The sequence below is a fragment of the Rhinolophus hipposideros genome (assembly GCF_964194185.1).
Source record: "Rhinolophus hipposideros genome assembly, chromosome: 22".
In the NCBI taxonomy this organism is placed as follows: domain Eukaryota; kingdom Metazoa; phylum Chordata; class Mammalia; order Chiroptera; family Rhinolophidae; genus Rhinolophus; species Rhinolophus hipposideros.
Window position 1 is genome coordinate 16,483,750 of NC_138068.1, and position 11,546 is coordinate 16,495,295.

Sequence of the window (11,546 nt, forward strand, 5' to 3'; positions counted from 1 at the left end):
TTGTTTGTTCAGTCCTAGCTAATGCACAGCTGACCTTATTATAGTCTCCAAAGAGCGGCTTATCTGACGAATGGTCTATACAGAGAGTTAGAAAGCAGGTATGGTGAGTGACTTTGGTACCCAAAAGAAAAAAAATCTTCTTCCAAGTAAAGCTTGGCCTCAGACCTTGACTCAAGAAGTACCAAAGGGAATATTTGACCCCTATCTCCAATGTGTTCATGTATTTTTGATGGCTCCTTAAGCCAGAAAAACTGATGTGAACTGGGCCATGATAATAAGCTACAAAGTCACAGCAATAAAAGTGGCAGTATCTGTCTTTCCCCATCTAGTCTCTATTTCTTGGATCGATTAGACCTCAGGAAGTGTATCAGTAAGAAACCGCAGTGTAACAAACCATGTAGAAACTCAGTGGCTTCAAACAATAGCATTTATTATCATTCTCCCATCTGTGGGTCAACCAGGTGGTTCTGATTTCGCCTCTGCTCACTAATACATTAGTGCTACCTCCGGGTCAGGTAGGCAAGTCTGCTTATTTTGGCTGGACTTTTATACATGTTTGGGAGTTCAGCTAGCTGGGGTTGATCCAGGAAAACTTGGAATTGGACAGTTGTGCTCTTCTCCTCATGGTTTCTTGTCTTCCAGGAACATATCTCAGGCTTCTTCACAAGGTTGCAGCATTTTTGAGAAAATGGGGAAGGAGAGTATAAGGTTTCTTGAGGCCAAGGCTCAGATCTGGCGTACTGTCACTTCCAGCATATTCTACTGGTCAAAGATTGACACAAAGGCAAGCCCAGAGTCTCATGGGAGGACACAACCAAAGGATATGGATACCGGGGTGGGGAGACATGAAAATTATGGCTACATTACTACCTAACCTTGTGAAGTTGGATGTGACTGTACTTGAAAAGAGTCTTTCTGTTTTCTACTTCCTGCCTGAATGGACGGAATGTTGTATCTCCCTAAAATTCATATATTAAAACCCTACCCCCACATGTGATGGTAGTAGAAGGTGGGGCCTTTGCGAGATAATTAGTATTAGATGAGCTCATGAAGGTGGAGTCATGAAGGGGATTAATGCCCTTCTAAGAGTCACAAGAAAGCTTGTTTCTACTCTCTGCTTTTTCACCATATGAGAATGCAACAAGGGTTCGGCAGGTGAGACCCAGAAGAGGGCCCTCACCAGAACCTGACCGTGCTGGCATCCTGATCTTGGATCTCCAGGCCCCACAACTGCGAGAAGTAAATTTCTGTTTCTGAACCACACCATCTATGGTACTTTGTTATAGCAGCCTGCACTGCCTAAGCCACTGTCCTCACACTGAGTGGATAAGTTCAAACTAGCTCGTAATATATGTTGGTTCACATTTGGCCTTATATCCATTGGTTAAAAGGTTAGAATCCATTAACAGATGTGAGTGATTGGCTCCCCTAACCTCCAATACTTAGAGTGAAAAATGAGCAAAACACCTCAAAGGAGATCAATGGTTCTCCATGCTCACTGGTCCTCCTCTTTCACCTGGATGGTTGCCAACGACCCAAGTCTCCTGCCTCTAGTTCTTCTCTTCTTTGTTCTCATATTCGGCTCCCTCCCACTGAGACTCTATTAACTTATGATAGTACACATTCCATATTAAAATTGCCTCTTATAAACTCCCCTGTTAGAATACGAAGTGCTCTCATGTAAGGTAGACTACCTATGATCCATGGAATAAGTACTCAATAATAAATTGGCAGATCCCAAGTGAATGAATACAAGGACGGATGAGGAAACTAAGTACAGGTGCTGTTGAGTTTGGTTATCTAACATCCTGCTGATAGAACTGGGAACTAGATACATGCAAGGAAGGCACCATTCCCCCATGTTAAGGAATCAAAATTACAGTGTTTGTCTGCCCTTGCGTGTCTCTAAAACAAAAAGTAAACAAATCAAGGAGCTCAGGGGTCCCATATAGTTACATTGGTGGTATTGTCGAAACAAATAATCTGTGCCCATGACCTTACAGACCTGAATACTATGAGGGGGATCGTATCATAAAATACTTAAGAGCAAGGATGACTCATATAACTTTCATTTGAGGTCTAACTCTACTTCCCTAGGAGAAAACATAACTCTAGTAATTAGAAGTGATCTGTTGTTCCTACCAGGGACTCAGGCAGGCTTTTTAAATCCTGTCTAAACTTCTGTGTTTCTCTCCGGGCCGTGGATCTCCCAGGACAGCAGTGGCTAAATTCTCATCATCCCTTCATTTTCATCCTGAAAGAGGATCATCATGGGGGTTTCTAGATCATTCATCAAAATCTTTATTCAACGATCGATTCAGACACTTAGAAGTCTTTTGTGCTATAGTTGATCTACCCTTCACTTTCCTGACAAGTGAATTGTGTAGAAAGAACGGGAGAGAGGAAGATTCAGAGTGGGGCAGAAATCTGTCTGGAGTTTAGGAGGGGAATTTATGCCAGGTCACTTTCCACTGTTTCTGCCACTCCAGACTGCATCGAGTTTATCTGAGCCTGGCAATGGGAGGCAAATATGTTGGAACAGAGGTTCCCAAACTTCAGAATAAAATCAGAATAACCAAGGGAAATTTAAAATCTGTAATACCTGAGCCCCTATTCTAGAAATTCTGTTTTAGTAGGCCTGGGATAAGGCCAGTAATTAACACTTATTAGAGTGAAGGAGTGTCCTTGAGTGAAGTGGTGTCCTAGAGTAAAGGAGTGTCCAAATGAATGTAGTCTCCTTTTGACAGAGGACAGATCTGAGATGCCCAAGGTCAGTGCTAAATTCGTGGTTGGCTGATAAAGGTAGAGGACACTTATAATTTAACCAGTAACCCAAGCCATTTCTGATGCTCTGACCCTATGCTGGAAATACGTGTAAATGGAAATTAACCATGGTATTACCTAGTCACTTGTTTTATTTAATCTTTTAAACTATAAAGTCATTTACATGTAAATTTGATTGAAATAAGCAATCAGGGGAAAGAGTTAGTGTGTTTCATAGGCTTTTGAATTGTAGCCCTGATGTTATAAATTTCTAAATCTTCATTCATTTGGAAAATGAACAAACTACAAATGTGGTACATTGCACATATTTGATGCTTTCCTTATTTTTTCTTCAAAATAAGTTGTGATGGCTTTATTCAAGACCTTTCTTACTCTGATAAGTGTTGTTTTTTTAATCATTTTTGTACATACAGCATACTCTTACAGCCTAGGGATCGAAGGAGAGTTGAATAAATATTTGCTCTATTACTAGTGCTAAAACAGGAACATATCCTCATGTCGGCTGCGTTGGCGAAAGTGTGGAGTTTGGGCTGGACCTCTGACTTTGGCTGCTATTCAGTGATATTTTCTGTTGTGGGCACCTTGGGAGTCAGTTTCATCAGCGTGTCATTGAGAAGAAACCAGGGATGGAAGAATGAGCCATTAGAAGCATTTCTTTTGCATAAGGATTGGGTGATTTTTCTGGAAAAGACAGTGAAAGATGTAAATTTACAATCTCACTCCCATGTCAAACACACACACACACACACACACACACACACACATCAGGTAACTTAGTCCAATATCCTTTCTCTTTATGGACTAGGTCCCAGCTCTCTGCCATCTCCACTGAGGCTGTGAAAATCGTCAATTTAGCCGACAGCTGGAGCAGGAATTTTAAAAAAGCCACACTGTGGGGCAAATCTCAGTGAAATGATGGGGGACTCACAGTCACTTGTGTTGGTGTGTGCAGTGGGGGTGAGTGGGGTCTTCTCTCTTTCAAATCAAAAATGTTCCTGTCTCTCCATTCCATTTTTTCTCGAGTAACATTGGGCACTCGGTTTGCACAACTTGGCCCATGCAAGTGGATGGCGCTCTGACATCTGTCAGGCCTCAGGGAGCCCGTCTCCAAGGATTAAGAAGAGGAGCCTTCCCATATGTGGATTTGTGTGCTTTGTTTATTCGTGTCTGCATCTGTGCTGTTTGGTTTTCTGCTTGGCTTAAGAGCTTCTTGTCCTTGAGGATCCGGGCACTGCCCCAAATGCCTTAGGCTGGCTTGGGCCCTCAGGGTAGGAATCCAGAAGTCTCCATTACAGCTTTTGGTAAAGAATCAATATCTGGAGAAGGCATTCCCTTCTCTGCCTATGAAGCAGTGGGACTCTCACTGTGTTTGTGCTCATGCCTTTTGGTATCCAAGAACGCTGATGACTTTGTGCAAGGATAGAGAAACGACATCATAAGGGGCTTCATAATCATCAAAGAGCCCACTAAATGTTCGAATCCACTTAACTTGCCAGAATGTATGTTTTCTCTCCATTATAACTTACTGGTTAGACAGCAGTATATAAATGGCTCTGGTTTGCAGGCCGAAAGGGACACAGGACTGGTACAGAAACAAGATAAGAAAAGAATGCTCACCAGGGAAGCCAGCACAATAGAGAACTATCATGGAGGGAAAAAGGTGCGGAGGAGTTGAAGTCACCAGTTATGTGTCTGTGGGCAAAACATGGCCTCCAGGAAACCCAGCTCCTTGCCTGAGCCTGGGCCCACTGGTGCTAATAGAGTTAATAAGGTTCAGGCTCTGATGGAAGGGGGGGGGAGGCAGCTGGTGGGTGCTGGGCTTGGCACAGGGCTTCAGGCCCCCCTGCATTCTCCTCCTCTGGGGCTGCTGGATTGCTGCAATCCTGAGCAGCTGTTGTGCTCTGGCTGCCAGAATAACCTTTGGAAACCAAGTCCCAGAAATAACAGGGGTTTCTATTCAGGCCTCAGAGAGGCGAGTGAAGGAAGACTTCGGAATTGCACCTTCCACGAGAGATGCAAAAGCAATGTTTATCAAAGCACAGCAGTCCCAGGTCCCCAGGACCCTTTGCCAGGGTGCAGCCCTTGGGCCGCTGGCACCAAAAGGAGAAATAAGGGGGGCACTTTCTAGGCTCCGCTTAATGCTGACTGGCTTGCAATGAACTCAGAATAGAATGGGTTTCAGAAGCAGGAAACGTTTTAGTGAAACAGCTCCTAGGCGGGTGCTAACCCAGCGGAGAGGTTTGAGAGTGACCAATGGGATTCTCTGGACTTCCTTTCTGGGCAGTGACCTGCATCAGATCCATCACAGGCCTGTGCCTGCCCAGCAGGGCAGATACGAGAATGAACTTGGAGCCAGGCCACCTAATTTGAATTTTGGCTCTGCCATTTACTAGCTGTGTGACCCTAGAGAAGTTACTTAATATCTCTGGCTCTCAATGTCTTCATCCATAAAATGAGGGTAAAAAAAATCACAGCTATCTCTAAGGATGTTCATTTGTTCAATGAGTTAAGGTGTGTAATGTGCTTAGACTGGAACACTCCGTAAGTGCTTATTTAAATAAACATCGCTTTGTTTACATGGGCAGTAAAAATAATTCCCTCTGGGGAGCAAAGGAGAGGCTGAGCCTGCACTTCTTGCACATTCTGAACTGGCAAGAAAAAGGCCTAGCGCAGTGGGGAAAAGGCCACGGTGACGCACAGCTGGCATCTGATTGGTCAGAGCCAATTCCACGTTCAGTGACATCACCTTGGTGACTTCAAATCAGCCATGGTGGGAGCATTTACACCACAGAAACTGGCGAATGCTACCATCGTGTTCTTCTTTCTGTTTTGTTTTAAAGAGCCAGTTGTTTACCAATATGTATTGTAGCACCAAAAAGGCCTAGGCAGTAGTGGACTACGTCTCCCAGCAGATTTTAGTTCTGTCTGGTTCAGATCTACCCAAGCATCCCCAGAATAAAAAAAGGAATTATAAGCGTATACTAGAACAAAAGGTAACATTTCTTGAGCACCTATTATAGACGAGTGTGTAAACGCTTTATATGCATTGGGTTATTTCATGATTACAGCAAACTTAGTAGTAGTTCTTTTTTACAGTAAAATAAGACCCAGATTGGATAAGTAACTTACTGCAGGGAAGCAGCTGAGCATGCTACAGGGTAGAGTCCACCCTAGTATGTATCCATGGGTCAGAAAACGTAAATTCATTCCCCACTCAAAATTTCATTGACCCATGGCATCCAAGGATTCCATAATGGAATTAAAACTACCTTCTAACGAAATACTTGGTGTTCCTAAGATCTATTTTAACTAGGCTAAAAGTTGTTATTAACATAAGTTAATCATCCAAAATAAATATATTAGACTTTTTCCATGTGCAGGACACTGTCCTGGGAACAGAGACTAATAAAGAGAAGCATGTGACTCGGTTCCTGGTCTGAAGGAGTTGGCAGACTTCTCCGTGAGAAGTTGCTTAAAAAGCCAGTCGTATTCCAAGGCAGGTCTTCCAGGAAATCTTTAAATAATGGAGTTCCCTGGTAGCAAGAGTGAGTAAAGAAATTCTCCAAGACTCAGGCCCTCATTTAACAGAAGTATCACATTGTACTATGCCTCATAGCTTCGTTGTGGGGGGTCAAAGGAGACTGTACATTTATACACTTAGTTCACTGGTAGGCGAATAAATAATAAGAAACCTTATACATCATCAATATTAATGGACTGATGACAGTTGAATAGAGTAAGAGGTCTGCAGAGGCTTCTCGTGTCAGAGGAAAGACAGAAAGATACTAGACCACAGCTAGGGGAAAATAATTTGAAACAGCCCTTCGTTGCTTTAGAACCTTTATAAATAAAGAGGAAATAAGAGTGTAACGCTTCGGAGTAAAGCAGGCTGGAATTCTGGCTCTGCCACTTACTTATATGACCTGACAGATTAGGGTCTCGACTCTTCTTATAACAGCAGCCAGCACACCCCTGTAAGAAGTAAATCAGATAAAGTCACACATGTGGTCAAAACTCTCGGATAGATCGCCCTTTCACTCAGGATAAAACGTCCTTATGACAGCCTTCCAGATCCTGTGATATAGCCCCATTACTTCTCTGTCCTCCTTCCTTTCTTTATCACTCTTTCCATCCCCATTGGCTTCTGTGTTCTTGGTCCTGCCTCAGAGACTTTGCCTCTGCTCTTCTCCCAGACACCAACATTGTTCTTTCCTTCACCTCCTTTAAGCCTCTGTTCAAATATCACTATCTCAAGGAAGTACAACCCTATCTCTCTATTTAAAATTGCAATCCACTTCCTACACCCACTCTGACACTCCAGGTAGCTCACCCAGAGCTCTTATTCCATTTCCATAGCACTTCTCACTATCTAAAATCCTACATAAGTTAATTTATTTGGTATAATTATTGTTTGTCTTCTAATTTCCCCTCTTGGACATCATTTCCATGAGGGCAAAGGGGTCTTTATCTATTTCATTTGCTGATACTTTTCAAGTCTTAGAAAAGTGACTAGCACACAGCAGAAACTCAATAAATATTTGTGGAATGAACAAATGAATTCCTTAACCTTTGCAAATCCCAGCGTCCCCTTCCTTCAAACCGGAGTGCTAATAGTAGTTAATTTATAGGATTATTATGAGAATTAACTGAGTGATACATATAAAGGATTAGCACAGTACTTGTTACCTGGTAAACATTCAATAAATCATTATCATTATTATTTGTTAACACTTTTCATCTCACACAGTCATACTAGTTTGGGTATAATCTCCATTTGTAAAGTAGCTCATCTCTCAGTCAAGGATTATTTTACTCAGTCAATATTGATTGTTTCCATGATCAGTTACATGAGCGGGAAGCACATTTCAGCTAGGCCACAGAGCTCTCAGACTGAGAATGAGAGAGTGAAGTTACGCTTCTGTCTCTTGGGTGCTACCGTGTTTCCCCCAAAACAAGACTGAGCTCTAATGCGTCTTTTGGAGCAAAAATTAATATAAGACCTGGTATTATATTATATTACATTATATTATATTATATTATATTATATTATATTATGTTATATTATATTATATAGACCTGGTCTTATGGTAAAATAAGACCAGTTCTTCTATTAATTTTTGCTCCAAAAGACGCATTAGAGCTGATTGTCCAGCTAGGTCGTATTTTTGGGGAAACAGTATAAGAAGCCTCTGGCTTTGGTTCTTCCCTGGGCATGCACCCGTCCTTTCATTCTTCTGAGCAAGCTCATAGCTCCCTCTTCTCCAGGAATCTGGGGTATACATGGCTGTGTATGGCCTGGTTGTCAGCTTTTACCTTAACTCTACATGACCTCCCCCATCATTTGTTCAATCCACTGATAAATTCTGAATCCCAAGAGAGAGCACATGATTGACCATGCTGGGCCACTCATCCATCACTTTCTCCTTTGGGCCAAGCTACTCCTTCCAGCGGCCTGTCCAGGGATAGGCAACAGGATTTGGGAGTGAGGAAGGCAATGGCTGTCCTGGCTATCATGCTGGCAGGAGAGCACAGTGCTCAGGAGCCCAGACTAGGATTATATATTGGCTGTGCTATTGACCTCAGACAGGTCACTGAACTGTTTGTGCTTCAATTCCCTTATTTGTAAAACTGGATAATGATAATCCTAATAACCTTAACCTCATAGGATAACTGTAAAATTAAAAGAGCTGATGTTTAGTTGAGTGATTTAGAATACAGACAGATGGATATATGTATGTGATTTCTGGAAGCCCCATCTAGGAAGCCAGTGAATACATCCAAAGCAGGGGGCACATATAGCAGGCCGTCAGCATATGTAAGATGCATACCTTCTTTCCCTCCGTGCTCACTTCTAATAAGTCTGTACCCAAGTGTGTGTCTGGAGAATCCAGGGAGCAAGGCCCCTGCTCCCTGCTGCTTTGAGAGATTAATGTCTCCCAGTACCCTCCACTCTTACGGGAAAGATCAGGCCTCTGAGTTGAACTGTGTGCATTTACTGGGAACTACATGCTGGAATATCTCCACCATTAATATCCCTCGCAGATTAAATACTTCTTTTCCTTCTTCTCAGTTAGCTCAGGCCCATTATCTTTGAATCACTGCTCTGTATCCTAGACCTGTGCCTCTATTTCTGGCCTAAACTTAATCTCTGCCCCTAAAAGCCATCAATTGCTCAAACAATGCCAGCTGTTCCTGGAATGGTGGGTTCCCCAGGTCCCTGAATACCACTATCCAAGAATACAAACCCTGGAAGGAAACAGGGGAGGTCACAGACCAAGCATCCATCTATCCATTCATCCATGCTTGCCTTTTAGCAGATGGTAGCCAGCCCCTGAGGGCCGTCCTGCTGGCAGAGTCGTGTCTGTGACATATGCACCAGCTCATGAAGTAGGTTTCACGGCAGCCTCCATATTCAACAGATGGGTGTGGTATTCTCCATCACTTAGCCAACAGAGGTCAAATCTAGCTACTCTAGTGGCCAGGAAGGGATTCAGGCCCCTGCTGCTGAGCTCCAGGCTGCAATTAATCAGAGCCAAGGGCCAATTCAGGGTCTGAACATTAAACTAGGCAGTTAAGCAAAGGGAGCAATTAGGATCCAAGATCAGGGTACTTGGCCAGAGCTGGAAATATGAAGGTCAGGACCTGGGGGAAGCACAGGCTGGAAATGGAATTCAGGGTCAAGAGTATAAGAGAATGAAGTCTGGGTGTCAATCAAAATGAAGAGCATAGGGAAGCAGAGTGAACAGGGCGATGGTGACCGTTGTCTGGTTCAAGAGCTGGAAAAGAACACAACCAGAAAGGCAGAGCCCCAGTGCAATAAAAGGGACTGACTGATGCCTAGCTGCCTGCTGGTGGGGCATTCTTTCCTGAGACTTCTCATCTTAGTTTTTGTGTCTCTTTAACTCTTCCATCAGGTCTTGCCTCTCTGGCTCCTCTTTAACCCCTCCACCATGGAAGCTGCATGCCAGAAGGAGGAGCAATGCAGATGATGAAATCCAGACAGCCTGAGTGTGAATCCTGCCTCTGCCCTATACGAGCTGATTAACTTTGGACAAATTACTAAACTTCTTTGTACCTCAGTTTCTTCGCCTTTTCAGTGGAGATCATAATGGTGCCAGATTTGGGGCTTTGAGTTTTAGTCAATCGGCGTAAAGCACTTAGAAGAGAGCCTGGCATATAATATGCATCATATACATGTTTACTTATTATTATTATAAAATGAATGCGTTGGTCCTTGGAGAAAAGGGTCATGCACAGGCCATCGGAGCTTGAAGTTTTCCAAATCTTGTAGAAGCCAAACTATGCCAAGATTGGGGGGGGAAAAAAAGTTTGAGATTTGGGATATTGTTATTATTGTACATTTTGGGGGGGGGGGAAGGGGAGAAGGTTCATTTTTCCAAGATTTCGCCTGATTGCCCCAGAAAGAAAACATTTTCATTGTGTGGTCATGATTGAGAACACATGTGAACCACACCCCACTTAGCTCAGCCCCTTTCCGTCCTTCGTCTGTCTGTCTCTCCCTCACTCCTGCTCTCTGGTACTAATTAGAAAGAAACCAAGTGGAATTTGGCATTTCCTTCCCAGTCTTGGTAGGGGAGCCTGTAGTGGATTAATTACCTCAAGCCATTCTGGCTTCCCTAAGGAACAATCAGTGATGGAGCTTGGGGTCCAGTGGCGTAGGGAGGCATGACACATTTAAGTCTCTACCCGAAGGGAACAGAAATTAATTTTAATAGGAGGCAGTGTGGTCTGAAGTTTAGTGGAGGAGGATAAGTAATCAAAAGTTATGTTTTCTGTCTTAGCTCAACCACTAACTTCTTGTGAGACTTGGCTCTGTGATAGAATTTAGCTTGTGGGGGAAATAAATCTACCTTTCGGCTAAGGAGTGCTGATGGTGGACAATGACAACAGCTAATATTTAATGAGTAAATTCGAGGCATGGACTTACTGTCGTGTGTGTGTGTGTGTCTGTGTGTGTATTTAATTTTCACTGGTAGGGCAGTGATTATTTCCATAATATAGATGAGGAAACAGGATCGGTAAATGTTATATGTGGTTTTCCCAAGGACCTAAATCTGGAATGTGATAGTGTACATCTCATACTCAATTCTGACTTAATCTCAAGTCCAAGATCTTAACTGCCCCATCTTATTGTGTATCAATACAGGGAGGTACAATTACGCATTTTAGAATTATTTTAAGAAACAAAACCAAGGGTCACATTTGAGGGGTTCCTAAAATGGTTCAATTGGTTGAACAATCCATTCCTCATCCAGCCTGATTATTCTTTGTTACTCTACTAATTTACTTTGGATGCAACTGTATTGCTGGTTCTGAGTTTTTAATAAATAAAACTAACCTTTAGAACGTTTCCAAAAATCAGCCAGTTGTTCCCATCCACGTGGACGTAGTATTTCTCGTGGAGTGTTACCTATAGTTGGAGCAGATCCTGAGCCAGAGGCTGTGCCTGAAATTGGGAGGGAAGTGGTGTGGGAGGGCCATTGTGGGCACAGCGCTTCTTCAAGGGTATTTCCAGAAGTGGGGAGGAACCTGATGTCCCACAGCAAAATCGGAAGCGGGAGTCAGAGGGAGAGGTCAAGCTGGTCATCAGGAGAAGGGGATCCTAGAAGGAGTGGTTAGGGTGTTATCGCCAAGTGATTGATTCCTTTGTTCCCAAAGTCACTTCCGATTGGCCCAGTTTCACAGCCAAGTTCATGACATAGCCTCTGCCATGAGCTTTCTTCTGTAGAACATTGTGGTTC